Source organism: Scyliorhinus torazame, chromosome 2, assembly GCF_047496885.1.
Source record: "Scyliorhinus torazame isolate Kashiwa2021f chromosome 2, sScyTor2.1, whole genome shotgun sequence".
Classification (NCBI taxonomy): domain Eukaryota; kingdom Metazoa; phylum Chordata; class Chondrichthyes; order Carcharhiniformes; family Scyliorhinidae; genus Scyliorhinus; species Scyliorhinus torazame.
Window position 1 is genome coordinate 40,603,690 of NC_092708.1, and position 15,093 is coordinate 40,618,782.

Sequence of the window (15,093 nt, forward strand, 5' to 3'; positions counted from 1 at the left end):
TATAACTTGGTAGTCAGTTGGCAAGGATCCATACTCTCGGTCAGAACGTAGTAGGTTTTCACCCTATTCTAGATCTGGAGTAAATACTCTGCACCGATAGTTCAGTGCAGATTATCTTCAAGGCACAGTGGTTAGTGTAGTATAGTGGTTAGTATCCCTACCTGTCACACGGCAGACCGGGGTTCAATTCCCTAATTGGGACGTGCTGTTGAAGAAACTATAAGGAGTGGCTGCAGTGCATCTTGTGGTTTGCACACACCGCAGGCAGGGTGGCTGGGTTTTATCTGCCTCCACTGTTTTTGACGTGGGGGAATGTAAAGTTGTCCAAAAGCTCCATTGGCAGATCAGGTGTGATTTAGCTCAGTTGGCTGGACAGCTGATTTGTGATGCGGAGTGAGGCCAACAGAGCAAGTTCAATTCCCGTACCAGCTGAGGTTATTCATGAAGGCCCTGCCTTCTCAACCTTGCCCCTCGCCTGAGGTGTGATGATTCTCAGGTTAAATCACCACGAAAAGGAGAAAACAGCGCATCGTCACCTTTTTAAAAAATATATATTTTTATTCTCCTTTTTCACACTTTCTCCCAAATTTACACCCACCAACAATAAACAATAATCAGTAACAAATATGTCACTCCCCATATCAATAACAACGATCCCATCCTCCCACCAAACCCCGCATGTTCACACAAATAAATGACAAAAAGGAATTAGGGATCACCCATAGTCGCCATTAACACACACAGCACGCCTCCCCCCAACCCTCCCACCCACACGCCCCAACTAATGTTCGATGTTATCCAGTTCTTGAAAGTGCATAATGAATAATGCCCATGAATTGTAGAACCCCTCCATCATTCCCCTCAGTTCAAACTTAACCTTCTTAAGAGTCAAGAATTCCAACAGGTCCCCCCCGCCACACAGGGCACAGGGTGGAGAGGTTGCTCTCCAACCTATCAGGATCCGCCTTCGGGCGATCAACGAGGCGAAGGCTACAACATCTGCCTCCGTGCCCGTTTCCAACCCTGGCTCATCCAACATCCCGAATAAGGCCTCCTGGAGGTCTGGGTCCAGTTTCACATGCACCACTTCAGAAATTACCCTAAAAACCTCCTTCCAATAATCCTCGAGCTTCGGACAGGATCAAAACATATGAACATGATTAGCGCCCCCCCCCCCCCCCCCCCCCCCCGGCAACATTAACACACATCTTCTACTCCTTTAAAGAATTGACTCATCCTCGCCCTCCTGAGGTGTGCTCTGCATACTACCTTCAGGTGTATCAGCCCCAACCTCGCGCACGAGGTGGAGGCATTCACTCTCCGGACACCTCACACCAGACCCCCTCCTCCATATCCTCTCCCAACTCTTCCTCCCACTTTGCTTTGATCCCTTCCAGTGGTGCCTTCTCCTCTTCCAAAATAGGTCCATAAAGCGCTGACACTATCCCCTTCTCCAGTCCCCTGTCGTCAGCATCTCCTCCAGCAATGTGGAGGCCGGCTCCACCGGGAACCTCTGTATCTCCTTTCTGGCAAAATCTCGCACCTGCATGTATCTACACATTTCCCCCTGCTCCAGCCCATACTTTGTTTCCAGCTCCTTCAATCCTGCAAACCGACCCCGAAGAAACAAATCTTTTAGCGTCTTAATCCCCTTCTCCTCCCATTTCCGAAAATTTCCATCCCACCTCCCTGGCTCAAATCTGTGGTTCCCCCGAATCGGCATTTCCCTTGACCCTGCCCCCAACCCAAAGTGTTGGCGAAACTGCCTCCAAATTCTCAATGAAGCTATTATTACCGGACTCCCTGAGTACTTCCCCGGGGCTATCGGGAGCGGCGCTGTTGCTGGTGCTTTCAATCCCGACCCCCTGCACAAACTCTCCTCCATTCTGACCCACTGGGAATCAACCCCTCTGAATGCATTGTCACCTTGATTGATGATTGATATTTATTGTGGTACGTACCGAAGTACAGTGAAAATTATTTTTCTGCGGCCAAGGGAACGTACACAGTACATACACAGTATGTAGACAAAAGAATAATCGACAGAGTACATTGACAAATGGAACATCAACAAATAGTGATTGGTTACAGTGCGGAACAAGGGCCAAACAAGCATGCATTGAGCTAGAGCATAATAGGGCGTCGTAAATAGTGTCCTTCCAGGGAACAGATCAGTCCGAGGGAGAGTCATTGAGGAGTCTAGTAGCTGTGGGGAAGAAGCTGTTCCAATGTCTGGATGTGCAGTTCTTCAGACATCTGGTTGGAGCTGGTTTACAGCGCAGGTTCAATTCCCGTTCCAGCCTCCCTGAACAGGCACCGGAATGTGGCGACTGGGGGCTTTTCACAGTAACTTCATCAAAGCAATAAGTGATTATTATTATTATTATTCTGTATCTTCTGCCTGATGGATGGATCTGGAAGAGGGCAAAGCCAGGGTGGGAGGGGTCTCTGACGATGCTGTCTGCCTTCCTGAGGCAGCGGGAGATGCAGACAGAAGCAATGTGAGGGTGGGCAAGCTTGTGTGATGCGTTGGGTTGAGTTCACCACACTCTGCAGTTGAATATGGACCAGATTACAGGCTACAAAGTAAAGCCAGGCGTAATCTCTGGGGCTTTGTTCATCAGGGACATCTGGGACTGTGGATGCTGATAGGTGTTGTCCTTCAAACTGTGTCTGCAAGTTCTTCAGCTCAGTGGGCTAGACAGCTGGTTTGTAATGCAGAACAAGGTCAGCAGCACGGGTTCAATTCCTGAACAGGCGCCGGCGACTCAGGACTTTTCACGGTAACTTCATACTTGTGACAATGAAAGATTATTATTCTGTTCAGGAAAGATTGAAGAGGCTTGGGATTCTTTCCACTCGTGAAGAGAAGGCCGATGTGACCCAACAGAGGTCTTTAAAATTATGAAAGGGTTTGAGAGGGTAGACATAACAATGTTTCGACTGTGGGGAAGTCCTAAATTAGGGGCTAGCAATGGAAGATAATCACTAATAAATCCAATAATGAATTCCAGAGAAACTTTGGCTCAGAGTCTTTTAGGATTTGGAACTCACTCCCATGTGAAATAGCTGAGGCTAATGGCGTATACAGCTTTAAGAGAAGTGAGTTAATGACATGGCAGTGAAAGGAATAAAGAGGCTATGCAATAAAGGTTAGAAAAAGGAAGGAGAACGTTTATGTGAAGCATAAACAGCGACTAAGATCTGTTGAGCCAAATGGCCTATTTCTGCGCTGTAAATTCTAGGTTATCCCATATATTTACCGGCACAATAGCAATCACTGTTGTTGAAAAAACAATTGTTAGATGAGATTTCATTTGCAAGACTCTCATTCAAAAGTTGCTATATAAATTTGAATATGAGGTAAACAATGTTGCAGGTTTGTATTTTGGCAACGCTGAGCTCTGAGGTATGAAAGGACACTAATTGTGTCAGAATTTGCCATATGTTACCATAATGTGGCATTTTAACCAGCACATTTCTTTATTAAATACAAACTGAGCACCTATTGTTGAATCGGGGTCCCAGGACAGCTGGGCGCCACAATCTCACCAGGTGAGCCCGCATCCTACCCATGCAACCCTTTCAGTCTGTGAGTCAGTTAATGTGGAGGGTGTTGGTGGATTAAACAGCAGGTAACAGGGGAGGGCGCCACTGCCATCGTTAACTAAGATTGTCGATGAGGGCGCTGACTATCGCCACCAGAGGCCAGCAAAGCACAAAGAGAGGGAGATCGCTCCTCTGAAGACATTCAGTCAGTCAGTGCTCAAAACTACTACAAGAGCTGCAAATGACACAGTCCAGATTTCACATGTAATCGAACAATTTAAAAAAATCAATCCGTACGAGGAAAATGAACAGCTCAATTTTCAGTCCTCCCCAATTTGAAAACAAAAAACCCACTTGAGGTAAGATAATTGTGATGATTTGTTTTAATTCACCACTTGAGCACAAGAATACACATTCCTATGAAATAGCACGAAATGTATCGAAACAATATTTTTTTTAAAGACAAATACATCAAATTACAAAATGCAAGACAAGTTTATGGAAGACTTATTTTGATCAGCATTCCTACAAAATATTTTAAAAATAGTTTTCAGGAAAGGCAAAGTTTTTTTAAATAAATGAAAGTTTGTTGTATGAGGGCGCAGTTTTGGGAAGAGGGAGAGAAGAATTGTTTTACGAGCAAGTAGTTTGAGAGAGGAAATGTGCCAAATCGATTCCCTGGTTTCTTGAAAGTACGGTATGTTTTTGGCAACCAAGTAAGAAATGATTGAGACTCGCCAGAGGAGAAGCAATGGGAGAGAGAATCAGATGAGAGAGAGAGGGGGGGGAGAGCACAGACAGAAGTAATTCAGTGACTGCCTTTTCTGCTGTGGAGCTCAAAGCTGCGAATTGGTGAAGAAGGGGGAGGAAGGGAGAGGGAGAGAGAGAGAGAGGGAAAAAAAGTTTGGTTCATTATCCCCTCCCCTCCCTGTCTCTGCGTACTGAGCCGAGAGAGGGGGGAAAGTTTTTTTTTCTCCCTTGCGCGTGTATCTTGTCTGAAGAATCACGGCACAGACACGCCAGCAGTGGCCCCAACTCGTCAAAACTCTGCGATTGAATCCATTCCTTTAAAAAAAAGTACACACACTCACAGAGAGAGAGAGACTTGGCTCCGGGATTTCTTCGCTGTACTGCAGATTGGGAGATTTACTTTTTCTCTTAAAACGTGTGGATTTTTATTTTTGATTGTAGAAATGCCCTTTGATGATAACGGTTCCCCCTAAGTTTATTTGGGGGGGGGGGGGGAGAGGAGAGAGAGGGCGTGTTGCAAAAAAAAACCTTTAAAACTTTTAAGTTTTTTTTGTTTTGACATAGTTATTTCTTCCAGTTTGAAGCCTTTTCAGCCAAGCACACGGATCAGATAATCCCTCCCAAATACCAAAATCTTCAATGCAAACAGGTAAACGTTTTATATTTCCCCCACCTCCTACTCAAGTTTAAGAATACGAGTGGTACCTGCCTGTGTTTACTGTGTCACTGTTAGACTTAGACTTGGTGTTGTTTAACTTTTACACTCTTCCAAACTTTATTTATTGTTGTTTGTTTGGTTGGGATTGGGGGGGGAGGGAGGGCGAGAAGAATTGTGATTCACAACAAGCTGTGATCTAACAGCCTCACCAAGTTTTCAAACGGTTTTGCTGCAAAACCCATCTCTTCTCGTTGCTGTCCTCTATATTGTCCCTTTCCCCCAACTCCTGCCTTCTTTTGTCCCACTTTACCTTGTACGGAATTCCAAAAATGTGTTTTTATTTTTTTGCTTCCCTTTGCAACCTGATCTCACTTTTTTTGGGGGGGTGGGGAGTATTTAGTTGAGTGTCGGGCACCAGTCTCATCAAGGAATTAAAGGGAGTCGGGGGAAGTTTATGTCTCAGTCTCTCGCCCCCCCCCCCCCCCCCCGGAGGCTGAAATAGATGTGGGTACATGCCAGTTTAGCAACTTTTTTTGCTGTCATTGTCGGCCGGAGTCCATGCAGAGTTCTTGCCGGCGAATAATGAGTGTTTTTGCACGGGATTTAATGACTACCGTTGTATCTCAGCCCCTTGATAACGTGTCATATTTCTGCCCCCTTTTTTAAGGGTTCCTGCGGAATTTTGCACTGTTTCAGAGACCATTAACGCTCCTTCTCTCACTCCCCTCAATCCCATCCCTGGAACTAACTAGTGATACACCCCGGCCAGAAACGAATTTTTTTCTCTCTCTCTATGAAGCTCTTCGGAATTATTCTGCTCTATGAATGAGATTATTTTAATTCTGCATTTCCATCCCCCCCCCCCCCCCCCCCGCGTTTACACCGGAATTAATCCAGTGTCTTGGCATCATTCACAGCTCAGAAGCGCAAATCTATCCTAATTACACATTTTCGTTTTACATTGAGCGATCCGGGCGTGTTGTTGGGCTTGGATTTTATTGTTCCTCCTTCATCCTGGCAGTAAAATCTGGTCCCTTTTCTTCGCTTAAGTTCAGCCCAAGTATGATCAACTTTGCTGCACTGAGGCCGGAGTGGCTCTTAAAGGGACAGGGCCCCCGAGGGTGTAGCAAAATGATGATGTGAGGGCATCAGTGAGATGTTACTTTTGCACAAGTGAAGTGAGGACTCTCAAAACAATCATTGTAATTTAACATAAATGTGTGTCGACCTATGTAGATAAATGTATACAAGTGGTAGAGTGGTAACTGACACAGTCCTTCAAGTGTTGTCTGAAATACACACAGGGCATTGCTAAAATTCTTTGTGGTCCTTTGGGACCTGCTATCACATCAATTATGGAATCACTTTAATTGTACAAACACAGAATTCATCCCCAGCTCTTGCTTTTAAAAGACATTGAGAGCAGAGAAAACCTATTGGCTTATTTGTACGAATGCATTTTTCTTCCCAGGAAGTAGTTTGAATCTGGGGACATAATCTTTTAAATGATCCAACTTGCATTTCTCATTGGCATCGATTTGCACTGTTTTATACCATCTTTGCTCTCTGATACATGTTTTTTTTGGTGTGTGTGTGTGCATGTGGTGGACATTCTGGCTTTCAAGCCATACATTCCTGACTGCATTGCTCTTTCAAGGATGAAACAACAATTAAAAGATTTGGATAACAACATTTATTTTCTGAGATTTCTTTTGTACGTGAGCACCCATTCTGCAGCAGACAGTGAAATAAAATTAAATATTATACACAACTACATTTCTCTGGACTGCAGTTGCATTTTGAGACAGTTTCTTTTATGGTGTTAAGTCAATTTGGAAATCGAAATGTTATATGGTTGGATAATATGAAACATATAAATCCAGACAGATTGTTTACTGTGTTTTGTTTAAAAATATCAGTTTATTGGAAATTGTTAATTAGATGGCAGTTTAATGCTTACAGTGGTGCTGAGGCATGTGTTTTGAAAATGACCTTTGGTACCAATGTTTATTCCTGTTTACAATTTGTGGTGTGCTTTTTAAAAACAGTTTATGGTGTGTCTGAAACAGTTTGTGTGACTGATGTTTCTTAGTGTCACAGAAGCATTTTAAACAATGGTAGTTTTGACATGTGAGAACACTATTTTAATTGTCTTGCAGGCCCATTTGAGCGCAAGCATTTTTTTTCAACAACTCATAGGGCTGGCACAGTGGTTAGCACTGCTGCCTCACAGCGCCAGGGTCACAGGTTCGATTCCCAGCTTGGATCACTGTCTGTGCAGAGTCTGCACGTTCTCCCCGTGTCTACGTGGGTTTCCTCCAGGTGCTCCGGTTTTCTTCCAGAAGTCCCAAAAGACATGCTTATTAGGTAATTTGGACATTCTGAATTCTCCTTCCGTGTATCCAAACAGGCGCCGGAATGAGGCGACTAGGGGCTTTTCACAGGAACTTCATTGCAGATGTAAGCCTACTTGTGACAATAAAGATTATTATTATTATGTATGGAGCCTGCACATTCTCCCCATGTCTGCGTGGGTTTCCTCCGGGTGCTCCGGTTTCCTCCTACAATCCAAAGATATGCAGGTTGGATGGGTTTGGTCATGCTAAATTGCCCCTAAGTTTCCAAAGGTTGGGTGGGGTTACAGGGATAAGATGGGGGATTGGGCCTAAGTAAGGTGGTCTTTTGAAGTGTCGGTGCAGACTCGATGGGCCAAATGGCTTTCTTCTGCACTGTAGGAATTCTATGATTCTATGATATGTAGATCTCGGCAAGTCCCCCAGAAATAATCATCCTTTACCTCTCTTGCTGGATCTGCAGTAGAGTTCTGTAGTTTAAGTGTGAACACATAATAATAATCGCTTATTGTCACAAGTCGGCTTCAATGAAGTTACTGTGAAAAGCCCCTTCTTGCAGTTACTTTGGATGATTTGCCACCAGCAAGCTAGAGGCGGCTGTTGCCGAGGTTGGGCTGAGCTTGCTCACTAGCATGCTTGTTTACCTGTATTAGGTATACACAGGTACCCTTGTATTTATTTCATAGCAATGTAAAGTTAATGAATGATGCACTGATAAGGTAGGACAGTGTGTCCCGCATTGAATGTCACTTTAAGCAGCATAATGTCATGCGACACTCAGAATTGCTACCAATTTAGGGAGGGATATGAGCACACAGTGCAGAGTTAGATGGGGAGCTGATGATGACACACCAAGGGTCCCCACACATACAAAGCACTGCACATCTGCATCTACAGATGACATCAGTGCAGACTTATGCCATGCCCGCTGGGTTGGCATTCTACTGGTCGATCATTCGTTGCAATTATTCCAGCGTTGACGCTTCATGCTGGAGATGCAAAAATAGCTCTTACAAATTGTCGTGCAGTGCTATTTTCAAGGTGAAAGTAAACCATCGGTGCATGTGACAACACAGAAATGGTACAGTACCGAATGTGCAGTGTAGCTGCAATCTTCGTGCGTTGGTGCAAATAGTATTTTAGAAAAAGCACTGACTGCTTCATCTTTTCACTGCAGTTTGTGTCTTGTCACTATGTTGAGAGTCTTTCGTGGATTTCCGTTTCAGAAGCAGCCTTCTGTACGATCTGTGTGTAAAATTTGCCGTGTAAATTGCAGTGGCAGGCTTTGAACCTGCTAACACGGTCAAACCTTTCGCGCTTCTTTTGCTTTCTAGGTTTTTCGATTCGGCTTATGTTTGTTGTGGTGGACAGATGCACGGGCACTAACACAGGTTATGGGGTGACTGATACTGGCACCAGTGAAGTGACTGAAACTAGCGCTAGTGATTTAGTGACTGGCACTTTAAATGACTAATCTGTGCACACAACCATTTGCCATCCTGCCAAGGTAACTTGAAGGATAATTTAGCAAATAATAATGCCCCTTAACACTAGCTTCGGAATATTTTCATCACAGTCATTATGTGTTTATATGACAACAGCCTCAAAACATTGAAAACTGAACAAAATAGTCAATCTGGAATGTTTTTGATGTGATCACTTCTTTTGGGTTTTAGAAATTGTTCAATAATGACCCAATTATTTTTAAAGCTAAAGATTGAACCCTATACTACCTGCTCTTACATTGCGCTGAACATAATCAAGCATTTTGAACTTTTATCTTTGATTATAAATAGTGCAAAGCGTTTGTATTCATTGCTCAGTAAGCTTTCTCTTAATTTTCATATGTGGAATAATCTGATTAATTTTCAATTCATTATTTTTACATGGAAAAGATCATAGACAAAATATATTCCCTATTAAGAGAGAGCGCACCAACTAAATTAATGGAATTATTGAGTGTATAAGTAGACAGTTTGTGGATGGTGTCAGATATTGCTGGCATCATCATGTTAACATCATTGTTTTGATAAGGGATGGTGGGATGTCCTTTTAATACCATTAGACCAGCCAATACCCAACTTGTTGCTCACCTCTTCCAAAGCTGACCCTTTTCATTCTTTGCAAACCTCAAGATTGCCCGACTCAAGAGATTTTAATAATTCATTTATGGGATGTGGGCATCGATGGTTGGCCAACATTTATTGCTCATTTCTAATTGCCATGGAGAAGGTCAACGTGAACTGCCTTCTTGAACTATTGCAGTCTCTGCGACGTAGGTACACCCACAGTGCTATTAGGGAGGAAGTTCAAGGATTTTGGCCCAGTGACAGTGAAGGAACGGCGATATATTTCCAATATATATTGGGGATGGCACGGTGGCACAATGGTTAGCACTGCTGCCTCACAATCCCAGGGACCCGGGTTCAATTCTGGACTTGGGTGACTGTCTTTGTGGAGTCTGCACATTCTCCCCGTGTGTGGGTGGCTTTCTTCCAGGTGCTCCAGTTTCCTCCCACAGTCCAAAGATGGGCAGTTTAGGTGGATTGCCCATGCTAAATTTTCCCTTAGTGTCCTGGGATGTACAGGTTGGGTGGGGTTATAGGGATGGGATGGGTCTATGTAGGGTGCTCTTTCAGAGGTTTGATGCAAACCCGAAGGGGCTGAATGGCCTCATTCTGCACTGTAGGGATTCTATGATCCTAAGTCATACCAGCAATAGCACTGAAGACTTGCACCCCAGATCTTGCTATGGCCCTCAGCCAAGCTGTTCCATTACAGCCGCAACACTGGCATCTACGCGGCAATGTGGAAAATTTTCCAGGTATGTCCTCACACAAAAAGCAGGACAAATCAACTACGCCACCACATTCCCAGCAGTGGCTTTAGTCATTCCAATGAGGTGACCATCAGAGTATCTCGAGACCTGGCCCCTCCTGACCTGAGTTAATGTGTTTCCCCCTGTGATATTACCAATGGGTTTGGGGTGAATTTCTAGATGTATCTTCTTGACCCCCTAGATTGAAGCCTCATTCTTGACTCCACAGCCATCGTATATTTCTGAGACTACCTGCCTTACGGGTTGGACAAAATCCTTTTCAATTGAACTTTGGGGAAAACCATTATATTTAGCTCTTACCAAAATATCCTTCCTTATAACTTTCCTCAGCTGTTCAGTAAGTTTCAAAACCCCACATCCTTCAATTTATCCAGATTGCTTTCTTCCACCTTTGCAGCGCTGGTCACTTCTGCCAACATTGAAAGCCAAATCTTGCTTTTCCCATCTCAAAGATGTGCAGCGGAATTCTCCATCGGTGGGACCCTCCGAGGTGCCCACAATGGGAAACCCCATTGGCCAACTGCTGGTAAGGAGAATCCCATTGCTGGCGGGGGTGCCGGAAAACACGGCTGGCAGAATCCCACCCCTGATTTCTCCAAATCCCTGATTGCCAGCTTCCATTTTACCCAAACTTGAAATTGTCCAAAGCACTGCTATCTCTACAACATGTCTTATGGGCAGTCCCACTAACCCAATCCTTATGTCTTTAATGGTTGGAACAGATTTATTTTCACTCGCCCCACCCACCCCCAACAACATAGAGAAGTCCAAATTCCAGACCTTGATGCCACATTCCAACCCCACCCCCCATGGCTCGACCTTTGTTATCTCCTTCAGCCTTAAAGTGGAGGCCACCAATCCTCCAATTAGCCACCTGAGAAATCCCATCCCCCCCCCCCCCACTCCTCCATCACTGTCAGAGTCTCAGGCTGTCTTCGCTCTACTCTCACAAACCCGTGCCTCCGCTTTTCCCCAGTACCCCCTCCCTTGCTACATCACATCCTGCTGTTAAAAAACCTTCTCAAGACTTCTCTTTATTTAGCCATGTCTGTGATTCCCTGTCCTAACTTTTATCCTACATCTGCTGTCCCCTGTGGGAAGCTGCTTGAGATGTTGATGAAGAGAAAGGTGCGATAAAAATGCAAGTTGTTGTTGGGAAGTTGTATGATTTATGTTACTTGATAGGCATCCTGGGAGCATTTGTGTGACAAAAGATAGTTTCTCAAAAAATACATTCACATTTGCAACACCGGATAATGTCATTCTCACAGTTCACTTCCCAAATAATTAAACTAATTATTCTATTATGTACGTGAGGAGGAATCTGTTAACATACACTGAAAATGTTCATTAAACTTTGTGTGCGCGTTGTGAGGAGGGGGTTGGTTTGCATCTGGTTGTGTTGGGAGGTCGCTGACTGGTCTGCTGAGTAAAATGAAGTAGGAGATAGAAGGCAAGGGGGCAACTTTAATTTTTAATGCCGCAATTTTTTTTGATTTTGTTGAGAAGCGACCAGTGGTTTGTGTGACTGTAGCTTCATCGAACGTTGTTCAGCATGAGGGCCTGATCGCTGTGATTTGCATAAGAAGAAAGATTTAGTGCAGTTGCTATTGTGTTCAATGAAGAGTTCCAGCAGTAGGGCCAGAGGGAATGAAAAGATTGCAAAGAAATGATGGCCTATTCAGGTTTCTCTGCAGTCTAAAGCTGTGGTCATCTGCCTCTGAAATCCACGATCAGGATGTCACTTTCATCTTCAGGAACACCATTATGTTGCTTTTCTCACACATTCACTTTTGTCAGGGATTATTGATCAGATATTCTTTTTCTTCACTCCTGTGGAAACCTGTTGTTTTGCGTCTGAAAGTTTAAATGGGACAAAACCGCAGAAATTTAATCTCGGTCTCCTTCGTACAATGGTGCCCAAATCATTCTCAGCATATTGGGCTAAACCGCTATTAAGTTAAACTATCGCCGAGTTTAGGCCGTCTGCATTCTTGGGAGGCAGAGGGGAATCCGAAAGTGTGATGTGTCGCTTTTCCCAATCTTTGTGAAAACGAGTCCGTGAGAGATGTGTTCACTTCTTCACGAAAATGCTTCCCTCGAATCTGTCCTCTGCTTCATATCATTGGAGCAGGCAAACTCTTATTTCGAATTAAGCTTGGGTGCTTTGAGAGTGTGTAATCTGACGAGTGTGCCTTTCAATTCCAGTTGTGTATAATTAAAGTAAAGCCATTGTCTTGCTAAATTAGGGTTCTTTCCCCTCCTCCTCCCACCCCCTCCTCCTCCTCCAGCCTGCTGTCCAGCCGAGCGGACAAGCCGAAATGTAGCCTACCCTGGTCCCCTTGCCCATGTCACTGTTGAACTGGATACTAAGAGGTGTGTCTGAATGGTCGGGAGTGAACCTTCCTGGCTGAGAGCCAGAATTCCGAATGTGTTTGGAATTCCTCTCATGACTGCGTGTAAGGACATCGTAAAGGAATGTTTTGGCACTTTCGCTAGAAATAAGAGAGGGAATCTTCACAAATAAGCTTCCAGTATCTTGCTCGAATGTGTGTGAATCTGTGTCCCAGCATCCCAATGTGATCGTAGTCAATTCAATCGTCCGAGAAGCTGTGTTGGTTGTAAAGAGCTTTGGGCATCTTGAGGTTGTGGAAGGCGCTATATAAATGCAAGTTCTTTTCTTTTTATTCAGAAGTTCCGGGGACACAATTCCATTACGGTGCTGCTTTTACTTCATGTGAGCATTTGTGCTGTCTGTCTTGCTTTCAGTAAAATTGCAGGACAAAAATTTACTGCACAGCAGGCAACCAAAATCATGTGATCCAGTGTGGCTTTACCGCACTATTGTTTGTGATATGCTTACAAACAGCCGCTATGTGTCCTTATTATTGACAGTTCTCTCGACAAGTACTACATGAAAGAGCATCAGTTTTAAGAATCCAGATAACCCTCCACACAGGTCCATCAACACAGCTCTTTGTGCGCAGGACAATGCTATAAAGTCTGGCAGGTCTTTCAGTCCCTGCTGTGGAGAGCTGTTCGGATGCTGAAGTACACTTATGCTAACTTGAATTGATTTAACTTAAATGGTTGCTGGCAACCATGAATGGCAATGATTTCCTGCAAGGAAGTAAAGGACGCACCAGTCAAAATGAAAGAACAGGGAGCTTGGAGTATTTATTTAAATAAATTGAAGAATTTAAAATACACTTCACTTACTGCAACTCCTTTTTATTTAAAACTTTCTGTCAGGCAGGGTTCTCTTGTCCAATACTGGATAACCGGTGCCTATAGCGGGCCTGAGCCATACAAGTCCCTGCATTCCCCAGTTATCATAGAATCCACAGTGCAGAAGGAGGCCATTCGGCCCATCGGGTCTGCAGCAGCCCTTGGAAAAAGCACACGGCTTAAGCCCACACCTCCACCCTATCCTCGCAACCCAGTAACCCCACCAAACCTTTTTTTTTTTGGACACTAAGGGCAATTTATTATGCCCAATCTACCTAAGCTTCACATCCTTGGACTGTGCGAAGAAACCGGAGCACCCGGAGGAAACCCACGAGAACACGGGGAGAGCATGCAGACTCAGCACAGACAGTGACCCAAGCCGGGAATCGAACCTGGGACCCCGGAGCTGTGAACCACTGTGCTACTGTGCTGCCCTTGATGAGCTATGCTGATTCATCCAAAGTAACAGCATGGTTTCCTTGATCTCTCCTGGGCTAGGAAGCTCAAATATTCTGCCAGGGTTCCGTTTTCAGACTGATATTGGTGGAGGGATAAATGCTGGAAGATTTGTGTGTGGTAAGACGATTGTAGTGGTGTGAGCAGCCAATTAGTGAAATGTGGTTACGGGAGAGAGTAAGGATATTGTATAATAAAAGGGAAGCTCCTCCTGGTGCCGTGGCCAATATTTATCCTTCAACCAACACCACACAACAGATTATTTTTTTAGGATTATTACATTCCTGTAGCCGGGAAATTTGCTGCATGCAAATTGACTGCCGTGGTTCCCACAGGGCAACAGCGACCTCAAACGTACTTAATCAGCTGAAAAGCACTTTGGGGATGTCCAGCGGTTGTCAACGTTGCTACTTAAATGCGAATTCAGTCTTTCTTGAAACATAATCTGATGTTGAGGCGGCAGGGTAGCACAGTGGTTAGCACTATTGTTTCACAGCTCCAGGGTCCCAGGTTCGATTCTGCACGTTCTCCCCGTGTCTGCGTGGGTTTCCTCCGGGTGCTCCGGTTTCCTCCCACAGTCCAAAGATGTGCAGGTTAGGTGGATTGGCCAAGCTAAATTTCCCTTAGTGTCCAAAAAGGTTAGGTGGGGTTACTGGGATAGAGTGGAGGTGTAGGCTTCCGTAGTGTGCTCCTTCCAAGGGCCGGTGCAGACTTGATGGGCTGATTGGCCTCCTTCTGCACTGCAAATTCTAATATCTATGGTCTATGAATAGTTACAAAGTTTTTAACCAGGATGGAGAATCAAGCCGAGATACACCTTTGGCCAAGTAGGAAATAGTTGACAAACTCGTAGACCTGTTACAGTGTGAATTCCTTCAACTCTTGCCCTTAGATTTCTCCTTAGCTGCGCCAGAAGGAATTCTTGTACAATTTTGATTCGGTACAGGTAAATAGGTTGTGCTTGAGTGCTCAAGCCCTGGATCTTGGTTGTGGGATCTTGGTGGACTTACCCCTGAGTTTTCTCTGGACCTCTTTCACAGAGTGGTCTTCCCGAGCCCAGCTCCCTGTTACCCGATGTTTCCTTGGAAGTCGAAGGATTGGGAATTTCTTGGCTACTTCTGGTCCTTTAAAAAACAAGGGCAGGATTTTTCCAAGGATAATCTTGATTTTCCAAAAACCTTCTGATCTTTCAGTGCTTGAAATTGCTTTGTATTTGCACATCTGTGGTGGATTTAAGATAGCTAAAAAGTTGTATTATT

At 44.4% G+C, this 15,093-nt stretch overlaps 1 protein-coding gene across 4 annotated transcripts in view; it reads left to right on the plus strand.

Moving 5' to 3' along the window:
- Positions 1-4,359: 4,359 nt before the first annotated feature.
- gli2a (GLI family zinc finger 2a) overlaps positions 4,360-15,093 on the plus strand; it is a 564,217-nt gene continuing 553,483 nt past the window's right edge. For 3 of the 4 annotated variants that reach the window (XM_072470208.1, XM_072470205.1, XM_072470218.1), the window contains exon 1: positions 4,362-4,948. The gene's annotated coding sequence lies outside the window, so the exon portion shown is untranslated. Of the gene's footprint in view, positions 4,949-15,093 lie in introns of all 4 variants that reach the window. The other variant, XM_072470222.1, reaches the window with a different exon arrangement.